The sequence below is a fragment of the Octodon degus genome, unplaced genomic scaffold, assembly GCF_000260255.1.
Source record: "Octodon degus isolate 3935 unplaced genomic scaffold, OctDeg1.0 scaffold00101, whole genome shotgun sequence".
Lineage (NCBI taxonomy): Eukaryota > Metazoa > Chordata > Mammalia > Rodentia > Octodontidae > Octodon > Octodon degus.
In genome coordinates this window covers 3180053-3189945 of record NW_004524677.1, presented here as the reverse complement: position 1 = coordinate 3189945, position 9893 = coordinate 3180053, and the positions used below count along the sequence as shown (strand labels likewise).

General features: G+C 36.5%; 1 protein-coding gene across 4 annotated transcripts in view; it reads left to right on the top strand.

Annotated features, from left to right (window-relative positions):
* Positions 1-9893, top strand: part of Lrba (LPS responsive beige-like anchor protein) — a 752085-nt gene that overhangs the window by 279201 nt on the left and 462991 nt on the right. Inside the window, exon 1 of one of the 4 annotated variants that reach the window (XM_023723657.1) lies at positions 9196-9200. The exons of the other annotated variants lie outside the window; for them this stretch is intronic. The gene's annotated coding sequence lies outside the window, so the exon portion shown is untranslated. Of the gene's footprint in view, positions 1-9195; positions 9201-9893 lie in introns of those variants that run through there. 4 annotated transcript variants of the gene reach the window in all.

The window sequence follows — 9893 nt, the reverse complement described above, 5'->3', positions numbered from 1 at the left end:
CTTGAAGCTGGAACCTTCTGAAGTCAAAAGTCTATTTTACTATTTCATTGGATGATTAATCATCTAAAGAAATATCATAAACCTTTCCATTTAGCTATGTTTCTGGTATATGGTTACTGAAGTTGTATTAGATATGATGTTAAAAGAGTACTGATGCCTGATGTGAGGGTCAAATACAGTTAGAAAGTTATTAATGTCTATCTTTGAGCTCTTATGAGGGCTATATCTTGACTGTGAACAAGTTTTGGCTGGTGTTGACCTTTAGTACTGTGTGTAATGTTGTACTCAGTTTTGTGTTACTACATTCCCCTCCTCATTTGATCTTTTCTCTGTGGCATCCTCCTTTAACTCCTACTAGTGTTTCTTTCATCTCTATAGGTAACTGGAGTTACATTGATCCAGTTTGATTTATTTTAAAAGCTATAGTACCTACACTATCTTAAAAATTCATATAGATATTTAATTAAATAACCCAAGTCCTCGCCTGCACATTGATAGATACTTAATAGTCCCATTAGTGGGTAGCCCTTCTAAAAGTTGCTTGCTAAATAAACATTACTGTGTTCTTCATTGTCTGTCATCTAGAGTTACATTCCAAGTTTTCTTTTCAAACAAAAAATTGAACAATATGAGCAAAAACAGTGGCCATTTTATTTGAGAAATTAAGAGTGAAGAGTGGGTCGAAAACTGACTTTTCAGAGTAAGCTTAGGCTGCGTAAGAGGAGAAAAAGCAATAAAAGGATGCCCTGGGGAAAGCAGGGCAGGCTACTGTGAAGGAAGTTACAACAGCAAGTTCCTCATGGTCCCTGAATTCTTATTTTTTCCAAATCTTAAGGAATCCTGTGCAGACCTGTATGTATGAGTCCTGAGAGGTAGGGCTGGGGCTCCTGGTCTCAGGCTGAAGTTGTATTTCAGCCATCGTATTGCAAATTTCATGAGAAGTCAGTATTCAGGGATTTAGGAACTTTTCTGCTCATGTGTTTCAGGATCTTGTAATTAGCATTTCACATCTACTTCTTTGGCTAGCCTTGTCACTTCCTAATCCCCTCTCTGAGTCCCAGCTATTTGGGTGGCTGAAGAAGAGGATTTCTTGAGCCCAGGCATTCTAGGCCAGCCAGAATAACATAGCAAGACCTTACTTAGCTTTAAGTAAAACTCAACCTTACCCTACCCTGCAAGTCTTATAGGACACTGATGCAAACAGATAATCATGTTAGAGATATTTCACAAGACATGGAAAGAAGCATTAATAGAGTATGAATGTGAAATGTTCCCTAAAGGCTCACTGTTAAAGGTTTGATTCTCAGAGTATCCGTGTTCAATGGCAAGGCTTTTGTCAGGTGAGTGGATGTATCATGAGGATCTAACTTTATCAGAATAAACATATTTCACCCAGAGACAGTCTCCAGAATAGGCCATGTGTTAGGCCAAAAAACAAGACCCAGCATTTTTTAATTATTTGAAGTTAGATACTTAAAATTTCATATATTCTCTGACCATAATGGAATGAAATTAGAAACCAGTAGTAAGCAGAACTATAAAAATAGTACAAATACATAGAAATTAAACGTGCTATTAAATAACCAATGAAGCAACCATAAAATTTAGAGGGATATTTATTTATTTATTTATTTATTTTTGATATTACACTATATTACTGAATGTCAGTGGATCATGGAATAAATCAAAGAAAAATACAAGTTTTTTGAACTAAGTGACATTGGAAGCACATCAACGCCAAACCAGTGAGACACAAAGGAGTTCTAAGAGGGAAGTTTATAGCTGTGAATGCATACATTAAAAGAATTGAGTAATCTCAAGTACATACCTAAAGAAACACCTCAAGGTCCTAGAAAAGCAAGAGCAATCTAAATTGAAAATTAAAACAAGAAACAGTATTATAAAGGAAAGGCTGGAAATCAATGACATTGAAATTTTAAAGGCAGTATACAGGGTCAATTAAAGAATTGGTTCATTGAAAAAAAAAAGCATCAGGAGCAAGAAAGAAAAACTTCTATCAATTCAAGTAGGAATAAAAAAGGTGATATACTGATACTACAAACATACAGAAGATGATAAAAATTATTTTGAAAACTGACATTTTAATAAGCTATAAAATATAAATGAAATTTTAGACATATGAATCATCATAATTGAAATAAAATATATAAACCAACGAATAGGATAATAAGCAATGAAATACAGTAATAAGAATTTTGCCAATAAAGGAAAGTCTAGTCTTTTTAAAAATATTAACATATGTATTTTTAGTTGACACATGTAATTACGTATATTTCTGGGTACGATGTAGCATTTCAATACATGTGTACAATGTGTAACAACTAGCTCGTTCTCTCTCTCGTACCTGGAGTCTGACTCTGGCCCTTGTGCTTATCAGGCAGGAACTGTGCTACTGAGCTTTATGCCTGGCCCTCAAAAATGATTGGCATACCTACCACCTGAGACATACTATTTCTTTGTGTTTAGAATATTTAAAAACCTCTGTAATAGCTCATTTGAAATGTTTTGTTAATTCTTCCCAACCATAGTGATCTTCTAGTGTACTAAAACCTTTAAAGAAGAACTATTACTTCTGCCCATATTCTTTTTATATCATTTGTGTTGACTCCTCCTTTCTTTTTTTCTTTTTTTTTACATTTATTTATTGTGTGTGTGTGTGTGTGTGTGTGTGTGTGTGTGTGGCCAGCTCAGCCCACCAGCGGGGCGCGGCTGGCTGGCATGTGGTGCTGGGGGATCGAACTGAGGTCCCTGTGCTTTGCCAAGCTTTGCCATCTCTCCAGCCCTACTCCTCCTTTCTCATTGATGCCTGTTAGTCTCATGTCATCTTTGCATTGTCTTGCAGATGTTTAATTTTTTTTTTCCTGCATCCTAATTGTTTCTAAGTGGTCTTTCCTTACCTCTTCTCTAGCTGTAACAGTGTCTTCAAGATCTGAGTCTATCGTCACTTTCATTCAAATGGTTTTGCCAGTTTGTGATTGAGATTTTAAGTTCCTCTATATCTCTTTGACTCTGCTTCATGTGATCTGTTTCTTTCCTGTATTGCTCATTCAAGGATTCCATCTTTTTTCTGTTATCCTCTATTTTTTTTAAGTCAGTATCTTCTTTAGAAGCAGTTATTAGTTCTTTCATTATAGTTACCCTTTTTTTACTTCAGAAATTATTTCTGATCTGATTTCCTCTGTACCTTTCTGCAGTTGTTTCTTCAGACGCTATTAATTCAGAGATTTCTTTTTTTATTTCAGAGGTTATTTCTGATTTGAGTTCCTCTATACCTTTCTGCAGTTGTTTCTTTACTTCAGACACTATACACAGAGATTTCAGCTGTGTGATTCTGTTTCTTCTATGCTAGTGTCTACTGCATTTGTTCTGGATAGGCTTGGTGCCTGTGACTGCATTTTGCTCCTTTTTTTTTTGGTCATTTTGTATAGCGCTGTCCTCTGACCTTTGGTGCAGAGCTTTGGTGCAGTTATAATCTTAGCACCTACCAAAATTCTTACCCAACAGAGATTATATGGTTAAGGCAGTTACAGTTTTGTATTTACAGAACTACAATTAGGAACACTAATAATGGGTAGTGATATTTAGCAGTTGACAAACTTTTGTAACTAATGAGTTCATGTTTTAGACAGTAAGAACAAGCATTATGTCTGTGTAGCTAAGCAGATATTAAATTAGGAATTTGTATTTGTTAGTTCCCCCAAGTTCTGTCTGATCACCTCCCCTTGATGTACGTGGGGTCTTCCAGGCAGACTAGTTTATCCTGGCTACCTTTTGGCCCCTCTCGTGGTCAAGAGAGAAAGAGGGATGATGCTCTTGTAAATCTGGGTCTAGCAAAGTGCCTCAGCTTACTGGGTGTGGATCTGTGAAGTTTGAACTCGTCCTGATGTACCTGGCTTGGGTCTGGCTGCTGTGCTCAGCTCCTTCCAGCTGCAGCTTGTGGAAGTGAACCCGCTGTGCCCCTCTGGCAAGATGTTCAGCTGCTGGATTAGCTGGGTGGGTCTGGCCCTTGCTTCGCTGCAGGGACTTCAGCTGGAGAGTTTTACCCCAGGCCTCTATGCCGGGCCTGGGCTACGTCTGGAGGGGTCCCCAGGGGTCCTGAGAGCAAGGTGGAAGGTCTCAGTCACATGCCGGGCCTGGGCTGGGTCTGGAGGGGCCCAGAGGGCTCCTGAGAGCATGGTGGAAAATCTCACACGCCAGACCTAGGCTGGTTCTGGAGGGGCCTAGTGGGTGCAGTGGAGCAGAAGCTGTCCCGCACTCATGCCAGGCCTGGGCTGGGTCTGGAGGGGTCCCGAGAGCGGGCAGAAGGTTTCGCTCGCATGCCGGGCCTGGGCTGGGTCCCTAGGGGTCCGGCTGGCACAGTGGAGCAGAAGCTCTCCCACACACACCTAAGAAAGAACTAATGCCATTTCCTCTCAAGCTGTTCCAAATGAACTACTAAGAAGATGTGGGAGTGGAGTGGGGGTTAACTCTTCTGCATTTAGTCTGCAAAGATACCATTACCTTGATACCAAGATCAGACGAGGACACTACAGCAAAAAAGAACTACAGACTGAATTCCTGATGAACAGAAGTAGAGGAACTCTCAGTAAATCATCATCAACATTCAAATACTAACAAATTCAGTACTATATCAAAAAGGTTATACACTTTGATGAAAGTGAGTTTATGATAAGCCTGTAAGCGTAGTTCAGCCCACACAAGTCAGTAAGCAGTGCATCATAACAAAGGGCAAAAATCATGTTATCATTACAACAGATGACAGAAAACAAATTTAGTAAAATATAAAATACCTTCATGATAAAAACCCTTGACAGATTCACTGTAGGAGAACTCTACTTCAGTTAATAAAGATGACATATGGGAAACTCACAGCGAATACCATTCTGAATTGGGAGAAGCTGAAACTGTTTCCTCCAAAATGTGGAATAAGGTTTTGACTGCTATTACTCAACCTATGAGTCTTAGTGAGAGCAGTTAAGCAATAGAAAGAAACACAGGACATTCAAACAGAGAAAAGAAGTCGGATTATTCTTTTTGCAGCTGCCATAATTTTATATACTAAGACACTAAAGACTTCTTTAAAAACCATTTAGAACTACCAGGTGTGGTGGCATGTGCCTGTGATCCTAGTACTCAGGAGCCTGAGGCAGGAAGATTGCTCTGAGTTTGAGGACAGCATGGGCCACACAGGTTGAAGGCCACCCTGAACTATAATTAATACACTATCTCAAAAAAAGCAAACAAAAATAAACTTCAAACAAAACTTTCAGAACTGATAAAATCAATAATGTTGCAGGATAGTGTTACAGTGGTTTTTTTTGGTTAGTCTGCAGAACACTTGGGAATAAAAGAAAAAAATGGAAAATTGTAATTGTAACAAGTAGAGTCTTCTGCTCAGTAAAGGAAATAGAGTAAAGGCAAACTTATAGAATAAAAAAGTTTCAAAGTGTTTTTCTGACTCGTTAATATCCAGAATATATGATGAACTATAAAATCTCAACAGTAAAAAACCTCAAGTAATTGAATTAAAAATGTGTAAATGATTCAGCAGAGATATTTCTCAAAAGAAGATATACAAATGTCCCATAAATATATGAAAAAATGCAGTGGCATTACCAGGGAAATGCAAATCAAATATATAAATGAGATTTCTGAGAGTGTGTAGACCATCAGTTAAATGAGATTGCATTTGTTTTTAGCACTGATGTCTCCACAAAGTAAACTGATGGTAGAATGGATTATATGCAGTGAATCTTCTTAATCTGGACCCTGATTTTGTCTGCTTTAGAGCATGCTGATAGTTTGGATTTATTTTCAAAATTTAAAGTCATGTACTGCCTTGATTATATGAAAATGTTTTAATAGATCATGGAATTTATAGAAAACTGGAGTTCCTTTCTAAGGAAGCTAGTTATGTTAAAGTAATTTAAGTGAATAGTACATTATTTGGTATCTTTCCTTTATTTGTGAAACTTATGGAAAATATTGATATTAATGAAATTTTTTTTCTTTTTTTCTTTTTGTGTTTAGGACAGGGTCTGCAGGGTCTCACTACAAAGATTTGGCTCGTAGTGATTCTCCTATTTTCAACCTCGCAAGTGCTGGGATTACAGTGCCTGCCACTATGCCCAATCTCATTCGCAGTCTCAGCAAGCCCTGGGTGCAAGCCTGGAATGCTGAACCCCTGCCCGCAGCTGCTGCAGCTGCCTAAGCAGGCGCTTTAATCCCCTGTGCTATCTGGCCAGCCCTGAAATTTTCTTTACTTGACAAAAAGTTTGGTTTTTTTTGTTAGCGCCAAAAGCACATTATTTAAAGTTTGATGGAACTCTCTTTAATAGATTTTAGTAATACCTAGTATCTTTTTTGTTGTATGACTTAAGAGCATTAGTAAACTAAGAATATATTTTCATAAAAATTGATTAGTCAACAATTATGGCCTTAGGAAGTGATAATCAATTTAATACAATTTAGGTACAGGTATGAAGTTACTGGCTCTAGTGTTTTTTGAGTCCTTCCTCTCCAAAGTGCTGAAATGTGTTTTGAAATTACTTAGTTACATTAGTGGTTGGATTTGAGGCTTTTAACATGTTTTCATCAGTACCTCTGGGGAGAAGATAACCAAGACCTTAAATGTACGAGCATCTTGCAACATTATGTACTTGTAAATACTGTGATGAAATATTGAAATGATCATAAAAGATGATAACCATTAAGCTTTTCTTTCAACTATTAAAACTCACTAAAGGTTATATTGAGCTGTGGTTTATGAAATTGTTTAGACTAACACCTCTTTGATAATTGTTTCTGAAGTGGAGAAAAATGCTTTAAGATAGGTAGCATGATTAATGAATATTCCTTTTGGTTTTGGCAACTTCCACAAATTACTATAGTGAATGTTTTATTGTGGAGAAAACTTGGAGTCTTCGAACACTGGGATATTAAAAATATTAGAAAGTTTTATTATGAATTCCAAATACTTTTTTCTGTTATTCTTACCAGCTTGCCTTATATACCTGATATTTAATACTGTATTAAATGTTAATAGCTAATAATTAGGAATTATCTATAGAGAAGTGAAAACTCAGTGATATCTTTAAAAATTATAGTATTTTTGCAGTAATAGTTAAAGGAATACAATTTGTATTTTCACTTTAATTTTTCATTTTACTCAATAGCTCTCCTAGTGAAAAATAGCTAGGTTTTTTTTTTTTTTCATTTAAGTAACATAATTGCTGAAATCTTTCAAAGGATTTATAGATGATCTGAAAGGATATCAAGGGATAAAGTAGTGATTTTGAATTTCTGAGTTTTTGAAAATAATGTCTCTAATTGCTTATTTACCTTTTCCTCTAATTTGATTTTAATTTAGAAGAGAAAATAGTATTTTATGTGGTTTGCCAAATTAAGTTTAAGCACTAAATTTTATTTTATATTTACGTAGTACCAACCTTAGCTTGTTTTCAGTTTAACTGGAGTGCTAATACCTAAAATCTTTGTGAAATTAAAGTAACACACTTCATTATTTTCTATGTAAGCAAAACCTCATCTACATATTGAAAATAAAACCAGCATTTTATTTACATTTTTATCCAAAATATGTGCCTCTCAGCCAATGTCCACTTTTTTTTTTTTTTTAAATCCATGGGTCTTTTTTCTCAGTTATATCCTTAAAATACCCACATGTTACAGCTTTACATCATGAGAAACTGGATTTGAGAAAAATATTACTGGAAAACATTTTAAAATTGATTTTATAATACTTTATTTTTAGACCAGTTTTAGGTTCATAAAAGCAGGAAGTACGTAAGTTCCCCACATACCACTTATTACCTCTTCCATGTTTATAACCATGTCCTTTGTCTACATCCCCCACAAGAGGGGTACATTTGTTATAGTTGATAAACCTATGCTGATACTTGTTTTTTTCTTTCTGCTCTGTTCTGCTCTTTTTTTTTTTTTTTTTTTAAGACAAGGTCTTGCTAGGTAGCTGTATAGTTTATACTTGCCTCAAATCGCTATGTAGTCTAACCTGACCTCTAACTCACAGTGATCCTCCTGCCTCAGACTCCCTGGTGTAGGGACTATAGGTGTGTTCCTCCACACCTGGAAAATGACTTTTTTTTTTTTAATCAGAGTCTATAGTTGACCTAGGGTTCTTATTCAGTGTTGTGCCTTTGCTGGATCTGTGCACATGTGCAGTGGCCTGTTTCCCTATGGCAGTGGTGTGCATGGTAGTTTCTCTGTCCTTAAAATCCTTTGTGTTTTGCTGTTTCATTCCTGATTTTCCTCCCTGTGCAAACACTTAATCTTTTTGCTATTTCTATAATTTTTCCTTTCCCACAATGTCTTATATTTGGAATCATATACTAGGTAGCTTTTCAAATTGGTTTGTTTTCCTTAGTAATATGCACTTAACCCTTTCTGGCTTAACTCCTTTTTAGTATTGAATATATTTCATTGTTTGGACAGAACCAGTTTCTTCATCATGTGAAGGATGTCTTGGTTGCACCAAACTTTGGCTTTTATTAGTAAAGCTACCAAGAATACAGGTTGTAAGGGGCAGTAAGTTTTGAACTTTTTTGGGATAATTCAGAGATCATAATTATTGGATTGGATGCTGTATGATAGTGTTGTTAGCCACTAAAGTCACTGCTACAGTGCTGTGTGTTTGGCTTCACATGACTGAAATTTTCTGTTGTCCCACATTCTTTCCTTTGGTGATGTCTGTTTGGACTTTTGCCATTTTCATGGTGTTGTACTGATAAATCATTGTTGTTTTAATTTGTATTTCCCTACTTACATGTCCTGTGAGGAAAATTTTCATATACTCACTCTCTGCATTTCTTTTTTTGTTGAGCTATCTGTTAAGATCTTTGGTCCATTGTTTAATGCTGTTGTTTGTTTCCTAATTGTTGAATTTTGAGAATTTGGACCCTCAAAAAACTTATCTGTGGTTTCTGTTCATTTTTATCTTTCCCTGATAACCTTTCTGAGCAGAGGAAGGTGAGATACCTGCCCTTACTGACATACTGTTTCATGGAATGAGATTGGTTCCCTTTAAACTGCTTTTTAAATTAATTTTGTTTGAGAGAAGTATTTTTAATTAAATTGAAGTTTCTATCTTCTGTTTGATTCAGTTTATCTTAGTGAAATAAATTTAGGGTCTCTTGTGTTTTCAGGTTGGAGGTAACTAAGATTTTGAAAGAGATTATAGTGTAAACTTGTGATTCACTGATTCTAAATACTGAATAATTATAGAGCAAAAAATACTGTACCTGGAATAAAACATTACAAGGGAGGGAGTAAGTAGCATGTGGCATCCTATCTACCAGCAGCATCTGCTTGATTTAATTATCATTATACTATATATGCTTTGTTAATATGATCATACAAAAACTATTTTTGTAGTAGAATCATTCAACAAAATTTTAGCAGGGAGTTATTTTTGTTCTGAGAACCACATTGAACTTTTCAAAATACAAATTATACTGCTTAGGCAAGGGCAGGAACCAGAATTTGATCCCTGGCACCACATGCCTCACCAGCCCTGCCCCCGAGCACCCTGAACTGACCACCAAGACTGCATGGTGAGGCACACCTGCAATCCCAGCAGTGGGAGGGCTGAAAACTGGAGGATCACTATGAGTCTAAGCTGCATAGTGAGAGCTTGTAACAAATACATGAAAAAAAAAAAGTTAAAATGAAAGAGGGGGCTGGAGAGATGGCTCAGTGGTCTAAAGCACCTACTTGGAACAAACTAAGCTAAGCAAAGCACAAGGACCGCGGTTCGATCCCCCAGCACCACATGCCAGCCAGCCGCGCCCCCTGGTGGGCTGAGCTGGCCACTCCCCCACACACAATAAATAAATGTT